This window comes from Podarcis filfolensis (genome assembly GCF_964270895.1).
Source record: "Podarcis filfolensis genome assembly, chromosome: 6".
Classification (NCBI taxonomy): domain Eukaryota; kingdom Metazoa; phylum Chordata; class Lepidosauria; order Squamata; family Lacertidae; genus Podarcis; species Podarcis filfolensis.
Genome location: NC_139609.1, coordinates 84,667,994 through 84,684,182, shown reverse-complemented (window position 1 = coordinate 84,684,182; position 16,189 = coordinate 84,667,994). Strand labels below are relative to the sequence as shown.

Here is a 16,189-nt window from a genome sequence, read left to right as displayed (position 1 = left end):
CTTTCTCTGCTTCCCTCAGGGAGGGCACCGTTGGAGACAGAGCGCTGGGGTGGGTAGAGCTTTTGTCTGACTTGGCAATGCTCGTCTCCTTTCCTTTGAAGCATCCATCGCTTCTATTCATGACCATGCAGCCATTCATATCGGAAGGCAAGATTTTGGGCTGCTTGGAAGCATGGAAAGATCTCTTGCCATTGGCCTTTAAGCCAAACTTGTGGGTTTCTGGGAAGAAAAAGAACCTGCGCTTTATGGCTATTATAATATATCAATTCATCTGTCATGGTTGGGCTTCCAACAGTCAGTCAGTTGCACAATGCTTACCTGCACTTCATTTCCACTTCAGAAGCAAGCAGGTGAGATCACATGTTCCAGTGCTGCCCCGAAATGCAAGATATAGTGGTACCTCGGGTTAAGTACTTAATTCGTTCCAGAGGTCCGTTCTTAACCTGAAACTGTTCTTAACCTGAAGCAGCACTTTAGCTAATGGGGCCTCCTGCTGCCGCTGTGCCTCTGGAGCACGATTTCTGTTCTCATCCTGAAGCAAATTTTTAATCTGAAGCACTATCTCTGGGTTAGCGGAGTCTGTAACCTGAAGCATATGTAACCTGAGGTATCACTGTAAAGCATGGCAGTGCAAGTGCTGAGGCACAGAGGAACTGACACAGCTGTGTGTTGCAGGATGCTGCTCATGTCCCTGGCTGAAATGAGTTCCTGCAGGCTGCTGTCTGGCCTATCTGAGCTGGCTTGTGGCCAAACTATATATGACACCCAGTTGCTAAGTTCACATTCAGTCCACACTTTCATAAAAACCAGTCACGAACTTTATCAATAACACAACCTCAGCAGCCAACAATTAAGGACTTACAAGATGTTGTTGATTTGTTAGGGCTTGCACAATGCAACATTCTCTCCCTCTCCCCTGAGGCCTCCTGAGCACCCACAAAATCTGCTCCAGAGACTCTGCTCCACAGAGTCTGTGGAGAAACTAGCCTACCGGAGAAAGGTAACAAATAATGTCCATTGAGTCACCCATATTTGACTCTATTCCTGCCCACTCCTGGCATGTGGCCCCTGGAAGGTTGCTCAGAAAGGAATGTGGGCCTCAGGCTGAAAGAAGCTCATCAAAAATAATAAAGCTCACAGATCACCATGGAGATTTCCTAGGGACCACACACTCCTTATTTCCTGTGACTTCAAACCACCAGGTCCTCTTAGTTCCGATTTACAGCTGCTGCTGCTGCTGCTCTTTTTCTGAGGTGAAGTGGTCTAAGCAGGGAAAGAAATTCAATTTAGGAATAAGCAACCCACTACAAGGATTATTAAAGCATATCTAAATTTCTGGGGGCAAGATTACAAGCAGCAGAGTGCCTCACTGGGGCAGAACAATTACCACCCCCTCTTTTGGAAGTGAGTTCCATAGTTTATGTATGTGCTACATGCAGCACAGTCCCGACAATTAGTCAGAATGAGGTGACTGATGTGGGGAGTTGTTGGAAGACAGAGTTGTGTGTGTGTGTGTGTGTGAGAGAGAGAGAGACACCTTGCCCTGTGCTCCATAAACTTGCCAACTGCCCGTGGGTGTGGTGGTGATCACTGTCCTGTTGCCAGCCTCAGTAGCTTAGTTAATTGGAATGGGTGTGTGAGTCATATTTTCCTTTGCCTCAGAGAGCAGATCTTCTTGTGCTAACCCTGGTGCATGAATAAGTCCTTTTGCCTCTCCCAAATCTCCCACCAATCAGTTGCTTGGGATAACCCCAGGTTCTAGTCTTGGTATCTACTTGCTCCAAACTATAGAAGTTCAGTAGAGAAAGTAGATACCAAGAATATTTTTTTTTAAAAAATACATTTACTCCCTTTTTTCTAAACTTAAGAAAAAGCTCCCAGTGTTGTAGCATTTCCTTGTTGGAGAGTTGCTTGGAATATTTTGGTTGTCCTTTTCTGTTCATTTCACAGCTCTTCAATTAGGGATCAAAGGAGAAATTTGATTCGGTTTGCATCTAAAGGCAAATCTATGAAATCCACACTTTCTGAAACAATATAAAAATGAAAAAAACAGCTGCATCTGATCAAACAGTTCTCCATCCAAAGTTTTAAAAAATGAGCCGCCCTGAGACCCCCAGGTGTAGGGCAGTATATAAATTCAATTAATAATAATAATAATAATAATAATAATAATAATAATAATAATAATGTATGATGTATGTTAGGGGAAAGTGTTCAGAAAAATGAACATATATGGGGAAAGAATATGAAACATACAAAAAAGGCATTCTATGGGGGAAATTGTGTGCATTAATCAAAACTGCATACAAAAATATGTTTGTTAGGAGAAATTTTCACTAAAATGTGACAATTTTTTTGGAGGATTTTTTAAAAATTGCAAATCGCTACAGAAATCCGGAGAGCTGAATTTAAGACTGAGAAAATGTGTAGCAGAGAGAACCAAAGTTAACCGCTCCTTCCATCCCTGTCTACAATACATACTTTGGCCATGCAAATCTCAAAAATCTACTGTGCTCGAAACTTTGCAAGCTGGTAGTCTAAGCAACTGCTCTGTTTGTAGAAGGCCTAAAGGAAAATGGAGAACATTCTCTGATGATACTCTGTGTGTACTTTGCTGATTAGATTCTTAATTTAATTGCACACCACCATTTTTATAGTAGCAACAAACTCTCGGTGTTCTTTGCCACAATAATTTAGCTGGGATGCCAGAGGGGAGGGCTGGGGCCAATCTTCTCATTTTATGCCAGGTTTTGAAGCTACCAGTTACACTTGTCAATCTCGGGCATAAGCATTTAGCAGTTATAAAGAACTCATTAATGGAGCAGAGATTTATTTGAAACACTTCAAGCAGATGAAAGGCGTGCGCTCAGTGAAACTAAGAACAAAAGTTTTTCACTTGGGTGCAACCCAGCAAGCCGCACTGAAAGTATTAAGCATGGGTGGGTCAATTTTTTCTCAGTAAGTGTCAAGTTTGCATGCATAATTCTACGTAACTGTTCCGTCCTATTTCCACATTTATCTGAGAATTTTTTTTAAAAAAAAATCTGCATGAATTTTTTATTTCAATTAGGGGTTTTGGGTGGAATTCAATTCAGTTTGCATTCACAGCTGAAACTGTCAGCTGTTTCTGAAATGGAGAACAGAGCATGTTTGATGTGGAAAAACCATAGACCCCTTTCCAGGCACCTTCTGTCTCAGTTCTTCTGGGAAAAACTGTTCAAGTCATTGGAGAGCTGCCGCCATCTTCAGTTGGTTATATTGCAGGGATAGGGATCCTGTGCCTCCCCTCAGATGTTGCAAGACTATAGCTCCCATCAACCCTGAATATTGATCATGGCAGCTGGGACTGATGACCACCGGGACTTAGCAACATCTGGAAGGCCACCTTTCCCCCCATCCTCACCATTTTAGTCTGGATGTGCCAAGGGCCTGACTTTGACATATGAAGAAATGTTTAAGTTATTCAAACTGTGCCAATCTAACTTCCGGGTTGGCGCCTCCAGGCAATGGCGGAGTTCCTCCGATCGGGAGGCATTTGCTCTGTGGAAATCAGGGTCTGACCGCCACGGCGAAGGCGGAGACCCACAGAAATCACAGGCGGGAGAAGCTTGTGAACCTGGGATTCGGCTGGCACCTTTTGCGCCTCCCCTACTCACGGGGAAACCCTGATTTGGGGATCCGGAGCGAAGTGGGGTGAGCGGCGCGGTGCTTCGAATTGACTGCTTCTTTCATGGAGTGAAGCCACATCGCTGTTGCCGGAGAGCGCTGGCTTTTTCCTGTGGACAATTTGACTTTAAACAACTACCCGTGAGTAGAACGGAAAATCGGATCTTTAAATTTATTAATTTGGCATCGAAACGGGAAGGTTTTAAACAGGAAGTCCGCCTTCCTTTTTTGTAAATAGATTGAAGCAAAGACATTGCAAGTTAAAGCCTTGGAAAGTCTTTTCTAAAGGATTAAATCTCCATTGGTTAAAACTATTAAACCCCCCTTGGAAGCAGGAGAAGGGGGGGAAATTTTGAACCTAGCGATCCTGCAGGAGAGAGTGAAAAATCAAATTACCACTGCTCTGAACCTGGAAACGGGCTGCCAGTAAGATTGACGTCTTGGGAGAGTTAATTGACTGTGAACAGAAAGTATGTTGACAGATGGCTAAATAAGAGAAATATATTGTTTCCATTGTCCCCTTCTGCGTTTAAAAAGGAGGAAAAGTAACTGAAAATTGAAACTAACTTTATAGTTTAAATTGTGTTTGAAAGGATTGATACAAGTGGAGACTGTTTCCCTCTAGAGGGAGCTTTTGAAACTGTTACAAGAGTGGAGCTGGGGTTTTTCCAGCTGCAAGATAAGAACTGTGAGAATCAGAGATTGACCTTGGATTTTAAGAATGTTGACAGAAGGAGCCTTAGTGACTGTATTATGTAAGATAAGCTATTCGTTGGAACAGCTCCACAAGAAGACGGATGTTATGACTACTAAACTTGAGAACTTGGGACAAAAAGTGATTAATTTGGGACAAAAAGTGATTATCAATACAGAAACTGTTCAGAATTTGACACAGGAACCTACTTTGACAGGACAAACTGGGGAGAAGACGAAGGAGAAAGTTGTTGTTGTTGAACCTAAAGTAATACAAGTGGGAGCCCCAGCCTTACAGAGGCAAATCAAGGACTATAAGTGGAGGCCTTTTATGAATGAATATAGAAAAAGTCAGAATTTGAAGATTGGAGCCCTGCTTGGATTGGAGAAAGAAGGTTGGATAGACTCTTTCATGCAGGGATTTACTGACCTTTGGGTCCTGAATCTGGGTCAGGAGGTGATTGGAGTTGTGGGGGCCTTTGGATCTGGAGGAGCTTTGAAATATGATTTGAGATATTGTATGGACCTTGGTTCTAGCTGTGGAGAGTTGGCTGGCCTGTCGAGAGGGAATGGGGGCATGGTTGGGTTGGGCCCCCCCCCGAGACCTGCTCCTTAGCATCTTCAGCATTAAAGAATATGAAGAAAAACTGCAGAAGGGACTTGGAAAAGATTTAAGAGCCTCGGACAGAAGATCTCCAGGTTGATGAACTATAGGGAATGGACGGAAATGACTGGCAGAATCCGAGACCAGGGAGAAGAGATGGTGGAAGAAGATTGGGAAAGTTTAAAGTTTATATATAGAAATATTGTAAAATTAATGAGTGTTAGAAAATTGTTGGAATGAAACTTTATGGCTTTAGCAGAAATGTTATAAGGAGTTAAGTATAAATAAGTACTTTAGTATTAATGGAAAATAAGGTTAAAATATGTTAAGATATTCATAATGATAAAAATAGAGAAAGATGGAAAGGAATTGCTGAAACAAGTAACAGAAGTGGAATACAAAAAGGGAGGTGAGAGGAGGTCGATGAAATAAGGGAATGAAAGATAGAGTAATGAAATGGTATGGTATATGTTTTTAAATTGTTGTTGTTTTGTTTTGTTTAGTTTAGTGTGTTAAGGTTGTGTTTTGTATTGTTTATATATTGTACTGTATTGTTTTTTCTTTTTTTCTTCTTTCTTTTCTTCTCTATTTTGTCCTTTTCTCTCGCCTTTTTTCTTTTCTTGTAAGTCTTAAAAGTAATAAAGATTATTTAAAAAAAACAAAAAACCAAACTGTGCCAATCTATTACCACAACGCAATTATATCCATCTATTCCAGATGTGTATATTCAGCACCTTAAGAAAATAGTACAAACTGCTACTTACTCATGGAAGTAAGTCCAAATCATAAATCAGGGCACGGATTTATGTTTGAGCGATGGAACTTTTGCCCTTCTCCCTATGCACCCTGCTCCCTCCCCAAGCTTCTCCAGAGGGTTAGGTGGACCCCTACAACAGATTTAGGGGGGCATAGAGGGGGGAAGAGGGCGTGCATTTTGTTGCGCAAGTGTAAATCCTTGCACTCATGGGACATGAGAGTTGGATGCTGCCCAAGCTGTGTGCACTTCCGGGTGGACATTTTCTTTACAATTATTTAGCAGCACTAACGAGTGAGATGCAGTCGGTATTGACATTTCCATTCCACCTTAAGGAGCAGACGTGTGGAACTGTTGTGTGTCACATGTCTGTTTACATTATAGCACAGTATGCTGGGAACCTCCGTTGTGTATTGCTTTTGCTTTTGCTGTTCTCTCTGAGATGACATGAGAGAGAGACGACATGTTTCTTTGTCCTGATTTATGATGAATAAATCTGTAGTTGTAGTATGCTTCCACAAGCCTCACACCTATTCTTTGTGCGCAGTTCGATCTGCTGATAGGGTGCCATCTTTGGTTCAAGTACAACTGTCTACTGAGGAAAGGGTGAGGTCGAACAGCCAGCTTTGCAAAAGAGAACAAATAAATACCAGCCGATAAGTTATATGGGATAGATGCTTGAGACCACCATGTAGGTAATCCTCTTTTCCCACTTCCTTGCCAAGATTTTTATGTACACTACAAATGCAATGTAGCAAATCAAATGAGATGAAATGCAACTGTTTGACATGAAGCCACTAGTGAATCAGTTTCCAATTTCTTTGGTGGAAGGGAAAATAAAAACAATTCAAGCTGCGGGGGGAAATCATATGATGTCAGCTAACTCCACCATACAGATTTGATGTATTGATTGAATCAGTCGGGGCTTTTTCCCAAAGGCCCAGTTCAGATGTACTAATAACCTCTGCACAATTACATACCCTCCAACATTTCTCTGATGAAAATAGGGACGTCCTATTCCATACCCTCCAACATTTATCCAGTGAAAATAGGGACGTCCTAAGGAAAAGCAGACCATTCTGGGATCAAATCAGAAACTGGGACAGCTTTTGTAAATCCAGCACTATCCCTTTAACACTTGGAGGGTCTGCAGTTTTTCTTGGAGAACTAGGCCTCCTTCAATGGCTACCACAGTCTGCACAATCACAAGAGGAAGGACCTTTTCCAGGCTTGCACAGACCACAGTGGTGGTGGCACAGCTGACCCTCACATGAAGGCTGCTATTTTTAAGTTCTGCAAGAACTTTTTGGCCTTTGAAACCCCATGAGTCTCTTTTTACTTTCAATCCTCAGTCCTCTGCATTATTTGTTATGGGTAAAATTACATTTCTTCTGCAGTTGGAGGAAAGCCTCAGCTTGTTTCCTAAGGCAGTTGGCTTTGATATCGTGCCAGATGCCTCATCACATTTGACGTGCAACTCGCAGAACGTATATCACCTGTACTTTTATCAAAGCAGCTAACCTACCTTCAGTATATATTTCTTCCAGTCTTATCCTTCCAAAGCATTATTGGAGCTGCGTACAAAATGTTACAAATGGTTGGATAGCATTTCCTATGTATGCAGTTGCCAAAATTAATGCTGGAAAAGTACAGGAATTATAATAAAATACTTTTTATGAACGTGTGACATTTTGCTCTTTGGGGTGTTTTTTTTTTTTTAGTGTGAATTTTATTTTAACCAGTATATTACACACCTACTGTTACACCAGTCTAGGCAAACATTTCTGCAGGGTCTTCTCTTGCAGAGAAGAAACTAGCCTATCCTTCAGTGAGAAAGTGCTACAATGCTTTCAGCACAGTCCTATGCATTTTTTACGATTCCCACTAATTTCAGCAAGGCACACACACATACACACAGAATAAGTATGTATCGTGATCTTAGACTGCAACCTTTCACCGTAAGATCTCAGGATGGTGTACAAATGTGTGATTGAAACCAATTTGCACAAGACCATACATAATTTTTAATTTTTATTACGTATTAAATTCGCTAGTTGCTTTTCTTGCCAAAGGCAAGTCAAAGAGATTTAAAAGAGAAAAACAAAAACCCCACATAGACAAAATTCACTCACAACATTGTTGTTGTTGTTTAGTCGTGTCCGACTCTTCGTGACCCCATGGACCAGAGCACGCCAGGCACTCCTGTCTTCCACTGCCTCCCGCAGTTTGGTCCAACTCACATTGGTAGCTTCGAGAACACTATCCAACCATCTCGTCCTCTGTCATCCCCTTCTCCGTGTGCCCTCCATCTTTCCCAACATCAGGGTCTTTTCCAGGGAGTCTTCTCTTCTCATGAGGTGGCCAAAGTATTGGAGTCTCAGCTTCAGGATCTGTCCTTCCAGTGAGCATTCAGGGCTGATTTCCTTCAGAATGGAGAGGTTTGAACTCACAACATTAGGGAAAAACAACTACCCTTGTGAAGCCTTCCTTTGAGAGGGCAGTCCAATGTTGGGATGCCATGGCAAAAAATGCCCCCTTCTATGTGGTACCACAACGTATCTCTACTAATGCCCAATTCAAAGTGTGGGATTGACCTGGAAAACCTTGCATGGCTCATAACCCTAATGCATCATGGACTTCCTTCTCCCATGTGAACTTTCTCAGATCGTGAGATAAACATCCGAGGCTCTTCTTTGGTCTTCGCCTCTGAGAGATGCCTGGAGGGTGGCAACCAGAGAACTGGCCTTTTCTGTGGTAGCCCCTTGGTTAAGGAATGCTCTCCCCAGAGCAGTTTGCCAAGCACTGATTTTGCAAACTTTTCCATACCAGGAAAAAAAAATGGCATTTTTATGTTCCTGGGAATTTAGAAAATGCTGAAGCTCTAGCCATTGGCGTTTGTTCTTGTGTTGGGTGTGAGTGGATATTTTATGACCCTGGGTCGTTTCCTTTTCCTTTTGATAAACACCATTAGAATATCTGTTGTTTTATTTTACCAGATTTCTAATTATATACTGTTCTGAACTATTATATACTGTGGTGTATAATCTTACTGTAAATCTCTATTGGAGTCACTTTGGGTGTGTATAGAAATGCAGAACTAATTATCTGTATTTTTGATTTATTTACAATCATCATCCCAGAGCAGGTTACAACAATTACAAAAACCTTCATACTCAGTGAGGCTAAATTCTGAGGAGATGTGTATCATTGCCCTTGAAATCTTCTCTTGCTGCCCACAAAGTCTTTTAGTCTCTCTCCCCCCCCCCATACACTCACTGCCCTCTTCAGCAGTTAGTGTTGTTGGCTACCTTTTGTCCCATGAAAAGTACCGTATTTTTCGCTCTATAAGATGCACCAGGCCACAAGACGCACCTAGTTTTTGGAGGAGGAAAACAAGAAAAAAAATATTCTGAATCTCAGAAGCCATCGCTGCGCAGTGAAAGCAGCAATTCCTCTTGCTGTTCTGGCTTCTGGGATAGTTGCGCAGCCTGCATTCACTCCATAAGACACGCACACATTTCCCCTTGCTTTTTAGGAGGGAAAAAGTGAGTCTTATAGAGCAAAAAATATGGTATATAGAAATGACGGTGGAAGAGTGATGCTCTTTCCCACATTCAGCTCTATATACTTTTCAAAGCTCAGATTAATTCTTTGGAAACCATGTGTGCTCTCAAGGTGTGAGGCTGAGGAAGATGGGAGTTGTCCCAGGTGGGAGTTGGAAAGACGAGGATCTCTGTTTGTGAAGATTCAGCTAGAAGGTTGATAGAATATATAATTCTGTGTTTGTGTGTGTGTTTCTTTTTTCTTCTTTGTTTTTCCCCTCTCTCTTATTATTCTTTTTTATTGTTTTGCTCTCTTTAGATATTAGCTTTGTTTGTTTTTTATTGCATTATATGTTGAAAACCTTTTATAAAATGGATTCATTTATTTTTTAAAGGAAAAGCCGTGTGTGTGTGTTTGCATGCTCTCTTTCTGTTTCCATCTGTGGGCATATATTGGGAACACTAATCCATGGGAAGGGACGCGGGTGGTGCTGTGGTCTAAACCACTGACCCTAGGGCTTGCCGATCAGAAGGTTGGTGGTTCAAATCCCCGCAACAGGGTGAGCTCCCATTGCTCTGCCCCAGCTCCTGCCAACCTAGCAGTTCGAAAGCACGTCAAAGTGCAAGTAGATAAATAAGTACCACTGCGGTGGGAAGGTAAACGACGTTTCCGTGTGCTGCTCTGGTTTGCCAGAAGCGGCTTAGTCATGCTGGCCACTTGACCCGGAAGCTGTATGCCGGCCAATAAAGCGAGATGAGCGGCACAACCCCAGAGCCGTCTGCAACTGGACCTAACGGTGAGGAGTCCCTTTACCTTTACCTAATCCAAGGGAAAGGAAAAAGAAGAAGAGACCGGAACAGGCAGTGCCCATGGAATCCAGGCCAAAAATCCAAATGTGCTCACAAGCCTGAAAAGGATCTCTGCTCCTCCTCACATAGCAGGGTGGCGTGAGTTCCTGCCCTTTGTACTTTGGTACCTTGGGTTACAGACGCTTCAGGTTACAGTTGCTTCAGGTTACAGACTCCACTAACCCAGAAATAGTACCTCGGGTTAAGAACTTTCCTTCAGGATGAGAACAGAAATCATGCAGTGGCAGCACGGCAGCAGCGGGAAGCCCCGTTAGCTAAAGTGGTACCTCAGGTTAAGAACAGTTTCAGGTTAAGAACAGACCTCTGGAACGAATTAAGTTCTTAACCCGAGGTACCATTGTACAGTACTATGTATTCATTTGCAAAGGATTCTATGAATGAATGGGCAGAGCCAATGCTGCAATGACCCCTTTAGCTCTTTGTTGTACTGGTTAGCTTCTGAACAGGGACATCACATCATCACCTGCATGAACTGCAGCATTCATTCAGCTCTTTCTGCGGGGATGGAGGGGACAATCTGAGGAAACCGAAGGAGTGTGCCCACCAGCGTCCACAATCCCAAAGAGTGCAGCACCACCTTTGGAAGAAAAGAATGAGAGGATGTGAAATGTGAAGTATTATGCTTAAGGAAACAGGCACCACCACCAATCGTCTTAAAACCCGGATAAAACATGTTAAGACACTGGGTGTTAACCCTGCACACAATGTCAACATGTGATATTTTCTTAAACCTCCGCTTTGTTCTTATTTTAAAAATAAAGAACAGTCAATATAAGTGACTGTCAGTGTGTGATTAAACCAAATTTTTATTATTGTTTTAGTTCCCCCCCAATAAGCTAGAGTGCAAAGTGTCACTCGAAGGTGTCACGGCAGAAGGTCACCCACATTCTTCTCTGGCAGGGGGTGATTCATCTCAGCTGGGTTTCCTGGTTAAATGCAAGGTTAGATAAATACAGGAATATTTCCAGCAGAGGAAGGCTTATGTAGATGGTGGCCCATTTCTGCACTGGCACCTGCTAAATAAATCCAGATTCGGTTTGTTTTAAAAGGCAATTAACCTTTTCCGATCCAGAAAGGTTCAGGGATAAACAAGCCGGTTTTGTTTGGTAATCGGGGAGCAGAACCAATTATGCAGATGATACCATATTATTCAGGATGGTGACAACCCAAGTGGGTTGCAAGGACCTCTCCAAAGTAGATGAACAGGCAGCAAAAAATGCATAGGAGATTCACTCGTAATTAAGGCTGTGGTACACATTAGTGGCTTAAAGAGCAACTGAGGTCACTCCTTTTCTCAATTTGGATTGAAGCTGATTTGAGGGGAAATGCACCAAAACTGAGTATTTCCTAAGAAACAACAGGACAGATACAGGAAAGACCTTGATTATGGCTAGTGTAATATGTACAGTGCTTGCCAAACTAGTGATGGGAGAGCAGCACGTGCAGAGTAAAGAGGAGTGACAAACTTTTGGGAGTGATCGATCAATTCCTGCAGTAATTATGGATAGCTTGATGAAATGATGACTCACAGTGCAGATGGACTGCAGAGGGCAACACACACAAATGGTTTTTAAGATTGAAATGCGGCTGTAGAGTGCTCAGTCCAGATTGGGATCCTAGTATGTGTTGGATTAGGGGTGCTTTAACCCTTTGCTCCCCACTTTGATCCTGATCTAGATTGGGCTTCCCGCAGTGGCCATTTGCATTAGGGGGGAAATCTCCAGGATGGTGGGGAGAGTGCAATGACCATGCTCACTAAACCATGGTTTGTGAAATGCCAACCATGGCTTGGTTTAATGTGACATGCAAACCAGGCCATATATATTGGAAGAAAAGAGAAATGATGAAGGAAGAGTATACATGAGTAGCCAACAGTTGCAGGGAAAAGGTCACATGGGCCACAGCTCAGAATAAGCTCAGGCTTGCAAGAGAGGTAAACATTAAAAAGGGTTTTTTTTTGGCTATGTTGAACACAAGAGAAAGAACAAGCAAGTAGTAGATCCTCTGCATGGAAAAGACAGAGAAATGCTATTGGGTGACAGAGAGAGGCAGAAATGCTCTGCATCTACTTTGTCTTTACCCAGAAATAAAGCAGTGCCCAATCTGTTGATAATAGGATAAACGATGAAGCAGGGAGCTGCAACCCAAGATGGGAAAAAATGTAGTAAGGAAACACCTAGCCATTTTAAATGAATTCAACTCTCCAGGGCCTGATGAGTTGCCCTCCAGAGTACTGAAGTTGCTTGTGGACGTTATCACAGAGCCTCTGTCTATAACCTTTGAGAATTTTTGGAGAACAGGTGAGGTCCCTGCAGACTGGAGGTGGCCAAATGTTGTCTCCATCTTCAAAAAGGGGAAAAAAGAAGATTTGCTTAACTATGACCAGTCAACTTGATGTCAATGCCAGGAAAGGTCCTAGAACAGATAATTAAACAATCAATCTGTAAGCACCTAGAAAAAGATGCTGTGATTAGGATTACATGCTGGGATTTTAGAGAATCAAACCTGTGGCCTTTGCACATAAAACATGTCCAACCATTGAACTGCTTGTGCCCCTGCCTAAGATAAAGATCTCACTAAGGGAAAGGCAAAAAAACCCAAGGAGATCATTGTTACTATTTTGAAGCCACCCTGACTACACATAGGTTTTTAAATTCCTGGCTATTATTCTTGCAATGCAGACACAAACAGAGCCCTGGTGCCAGCTCCTCAAGCTTCTGGAGCCACGAAAGGTTGGGTGGTGGTGGATGTCTTTGAAGAGAGAAACATGTAGCCAGTTTCAACTTGAATGGGAGAAGCATCCAAAATGAAATCCAAATATTTAAGTAAGCTAGAGAAGTTAGGAAGGCTTTATGTAGGGGATATGTCATCATGGCAGTTAACTCCAGAGCATCTGCCAATGAGATACAGGGGGACGTGGCTGTAGTTGCTGACCCCCAACCCCATAGCACTGGTTCTGAAACACTACTCCCATTCACAGCCATATACATTTGTATCAAAAACATTTCATCAAGTGTTCAGTGCCTTATCAGTAATTAAATCATATATCATATGAACTTTGATGGCCATATTTTTCTCTGCTTCAGCACGACAAAAAGCTCTCGATCTGGTGGGTCAGAAAACATCTTTGCCTCCATTGAGAAACTAACATGAGGGAGAACGAAGTGACGTTCTTCAGGTCTCACGAAAGACGGTGAGGCAAGGACCGAGCACATCTGCCTAGTCTGGCAAAATTCAATGATAGTCAGTGTTTCCATGCAACATGCAAGTCTCCATGGCAAGGATGCTGTTCTGTTCTTAAGTTAACGTATGGAAATCCCTGCTGGATCAGACCAAGGAGCCATCTGGTCCAGCCTCATGATCTCACAGTGGTCCATTGGATGCCCATGGAAAAAGCCTGTCAGCAGGACACAACAGCACAGCAGCACCCTCCCCAATTGCAATTCCCAGCAGTTGGTATTCAGGGGGAGGGCTGGCCCAAGACCTTTCAGCACCTGAGGTGAACTGCAAAATGAAGTGTGTCGCCCCCGGGAAGAAGGGGTGAGTGAAGCTCTACATTGGGAGCAAATTTGATGGTTTAGCTATGTGCTGTGCAAAGAAGGGCTTTCTTATGTCTGTAACAGAAAAGCCAATTTCTCAAGATGATTGTGGGGGCCTGATGTGATGTCGCGAGGAGCCAGAGGGAGGAGCCAAATGCCCTCTGAACATTGACAGAATCCAGCCCTTGGAAAAAAAACATGGCTGCTTCATTAGAGGCCCATGAATCCCAGTGTTATGAGAAGAAAAACTTTTTTCTATCCACTCTCTCCATACCATGTGTAATTTTTATGTTTCTATCATGTCACCTCTCACTAATCATCATCATCATTACCCTGTCAGCACAGGATGTGTTGCTGAGCTGGTGAGGCTCATTTGACAACCATAAGAAACAGATCCTTTAGTCTCATTGGCCCAGTCCTGTGGAACACTCTGCCAATAAAGATTCAGTGGGCAACTTCTGTGCCAACTTTAAAACAGCTGCTGAAAACTTTTCTATTTCGCCTAGGCCTATGCAGGCAATTAAGAGTACATCAGTTTATTGATGCTTGTTTTTAACTTCTTTGCTTTTACATTGTTTTCATTTTTAAAAAATGCTTTTATTATATGGCTTTTATCTTTTTTAAATGTTGTAAACCACTTTGATATGTTTTGTGATTTAGCAACATATAAATACTTTTATACATAAATAGATAAGGGGATAGATAAAGGAACAAAACTTCCACAACAAATACACAATTAATGATCATTACCATGGCGCTGAAAGAACCAGAGCATTTTGTGTTTGAACTGCAGTAGTTTTGTAGGGTCCTCTACAGGAGATGTTGGAGAAAACCCTAAACCAACCCTCTGTGTCATTGAATGCAATTTATTTTCTTAAGCTGAATTAAGGTGATGAGTCAGATAGATACTCTTTCATGCAGCGTTCTATCCCCACCTCCCCGTATTAAGATAAGGAATTCAGTTGATATGTTCTTAATACCTTGTCATAATGGTTCCTTCTCGTTGCTGTGTACTAACTCATTAACAAAGTAACATGTTTTGATTCCACCATGAAAACCCTCCGAATAATTGTTACAGCTACAGTCCTGGGGCTGAAGAATAATGTTTCCAAAGCGCTTTTATAGGCTACAAATTATGTGCTTTTTATAGAAGTTATCTAATTTTAATTTTTAAAAATCCCCCCTGGGCAATCCTTTAACTCCTTTTGAAAGCACAGGAGTGTTGTCTTCTATGGGTGGCAAACAGATTAACGGGCTGTCAGGCTCTCAGAGTCCATAGGATTTATTTATCAACAGCAGCAGCACTCTATTCCATGGGATTTCAGTGTCATAATTTTGAGATTGTTGTTGCCCTAATTTGCCATCCTGACATTACAATAAGGGTAGTTTGAAAGGAAAATTATTTTACTTAAGGAATGGAAAACAAAGATATCACATTATTTTTATTTTTCCTGTACATGATTAGAGGGTGGACTTTTTTTGTTTTGTTTTGAAAGTAGATTCATATTCTGGGGGATTCATAGCTGAAAAATAGCTTCTAAATGTTTATCTACCAACTGGGAAGAGACTTTGATTGCATCCACACAATCCCTTCTCTTGGGAGTTGCCACCCTTCACTCACTTTATACCCCTTCATGGATCACTGCCTTGCTGTGATGAAGGGGCTTGAATAACTCAGAGAAGCTATGAACTAAGCCGAGCAGGGCACCCAAGATGGACAGGTCATAGTGGAGAGTTTTGACCAAAACGTGATCCACCTGGAGGAGGAACCGGCAAGCCACTCCAGTATCGCTGCCAAGAAAACTCCATGGACAAAGATAACAGGCATATAAACGTTATGATGCTGGAAGATGAGCCCCTCAGGCTGGAAGGCGTCCAACATGCTACTGAGGAAAAGCGGAGGACAAGTACAAGTAGATTCAGAGCTGATGAAGCAGCTGGGCCAAAGCCGAAAGGACGCTCAGTTGCGGATATGCCTGGAAGCGAAAGGAAAGCCCAATGCTGTAAAGAAAAATATTGCATAGGAACCTGGAATGTAAGAACCATGCCTGGCGTGCTCTGGTCCATGGGGTCACGAAGAGTCGGACACGACTAAACAACAACAACAACTCACTTTATATGGAAAATTGAGAAATCATTGCACTCAGGGCTTTCGTTCTTGCCTTCTGGATCCCCTTCAGACAGGGTGAACAGGTTCCAGAAAGGGCCAGACTTTAAGCTAGATACTTTGATGGGCAGATAACTTGGATGTTTTTTCAATAGACAGAAAATAGGTAGCTTAAGAATTCCTTAAGAATCCTGAACTGGGACCGTGTAATCTGGAGAGCCCTCCAGAGATGCTTTTGATTGCATATCCATTTGTGCTCGTGATGCTATCGTGTCAGTCACATGCAATGATGCTTTCAGTACCGTTTGCGTCTGCAAATATTTTGGGGCGGTCACAGTGCTTCATTTCCAATCAGTGCTTATCCTGTACCCTCCTGCTGAAGCCCTGTTTTAAGAAATGCTGTGGTGCATCTGT

The 16,189-nt window shown here is 42.4% G+C and overlaps 1 long non-coding RNA gene across 1 annotated transcript in view; it reads left to right on the top strand.

Annotated features, from left to right (window-relative positions):
- The window catches only part of LOC310764911, a 72,463-nt gene extending 59,145 nt beyond the window's left edge, over positions 1 to 13,318 (top strand). Inside the window, exon 3 of the long non-coding RNA XR_014549348.1 lies at positions 13,216 to 13,318. This is a non-coding gene — a long non-coding RNA (uncharacterized lncRNA). The remainder of the gene's footprint in view (positions 1 to 13,215) is intronic.
- Positions 13,319 to 16,189: the final 2,871 nt, after the last annotated feature.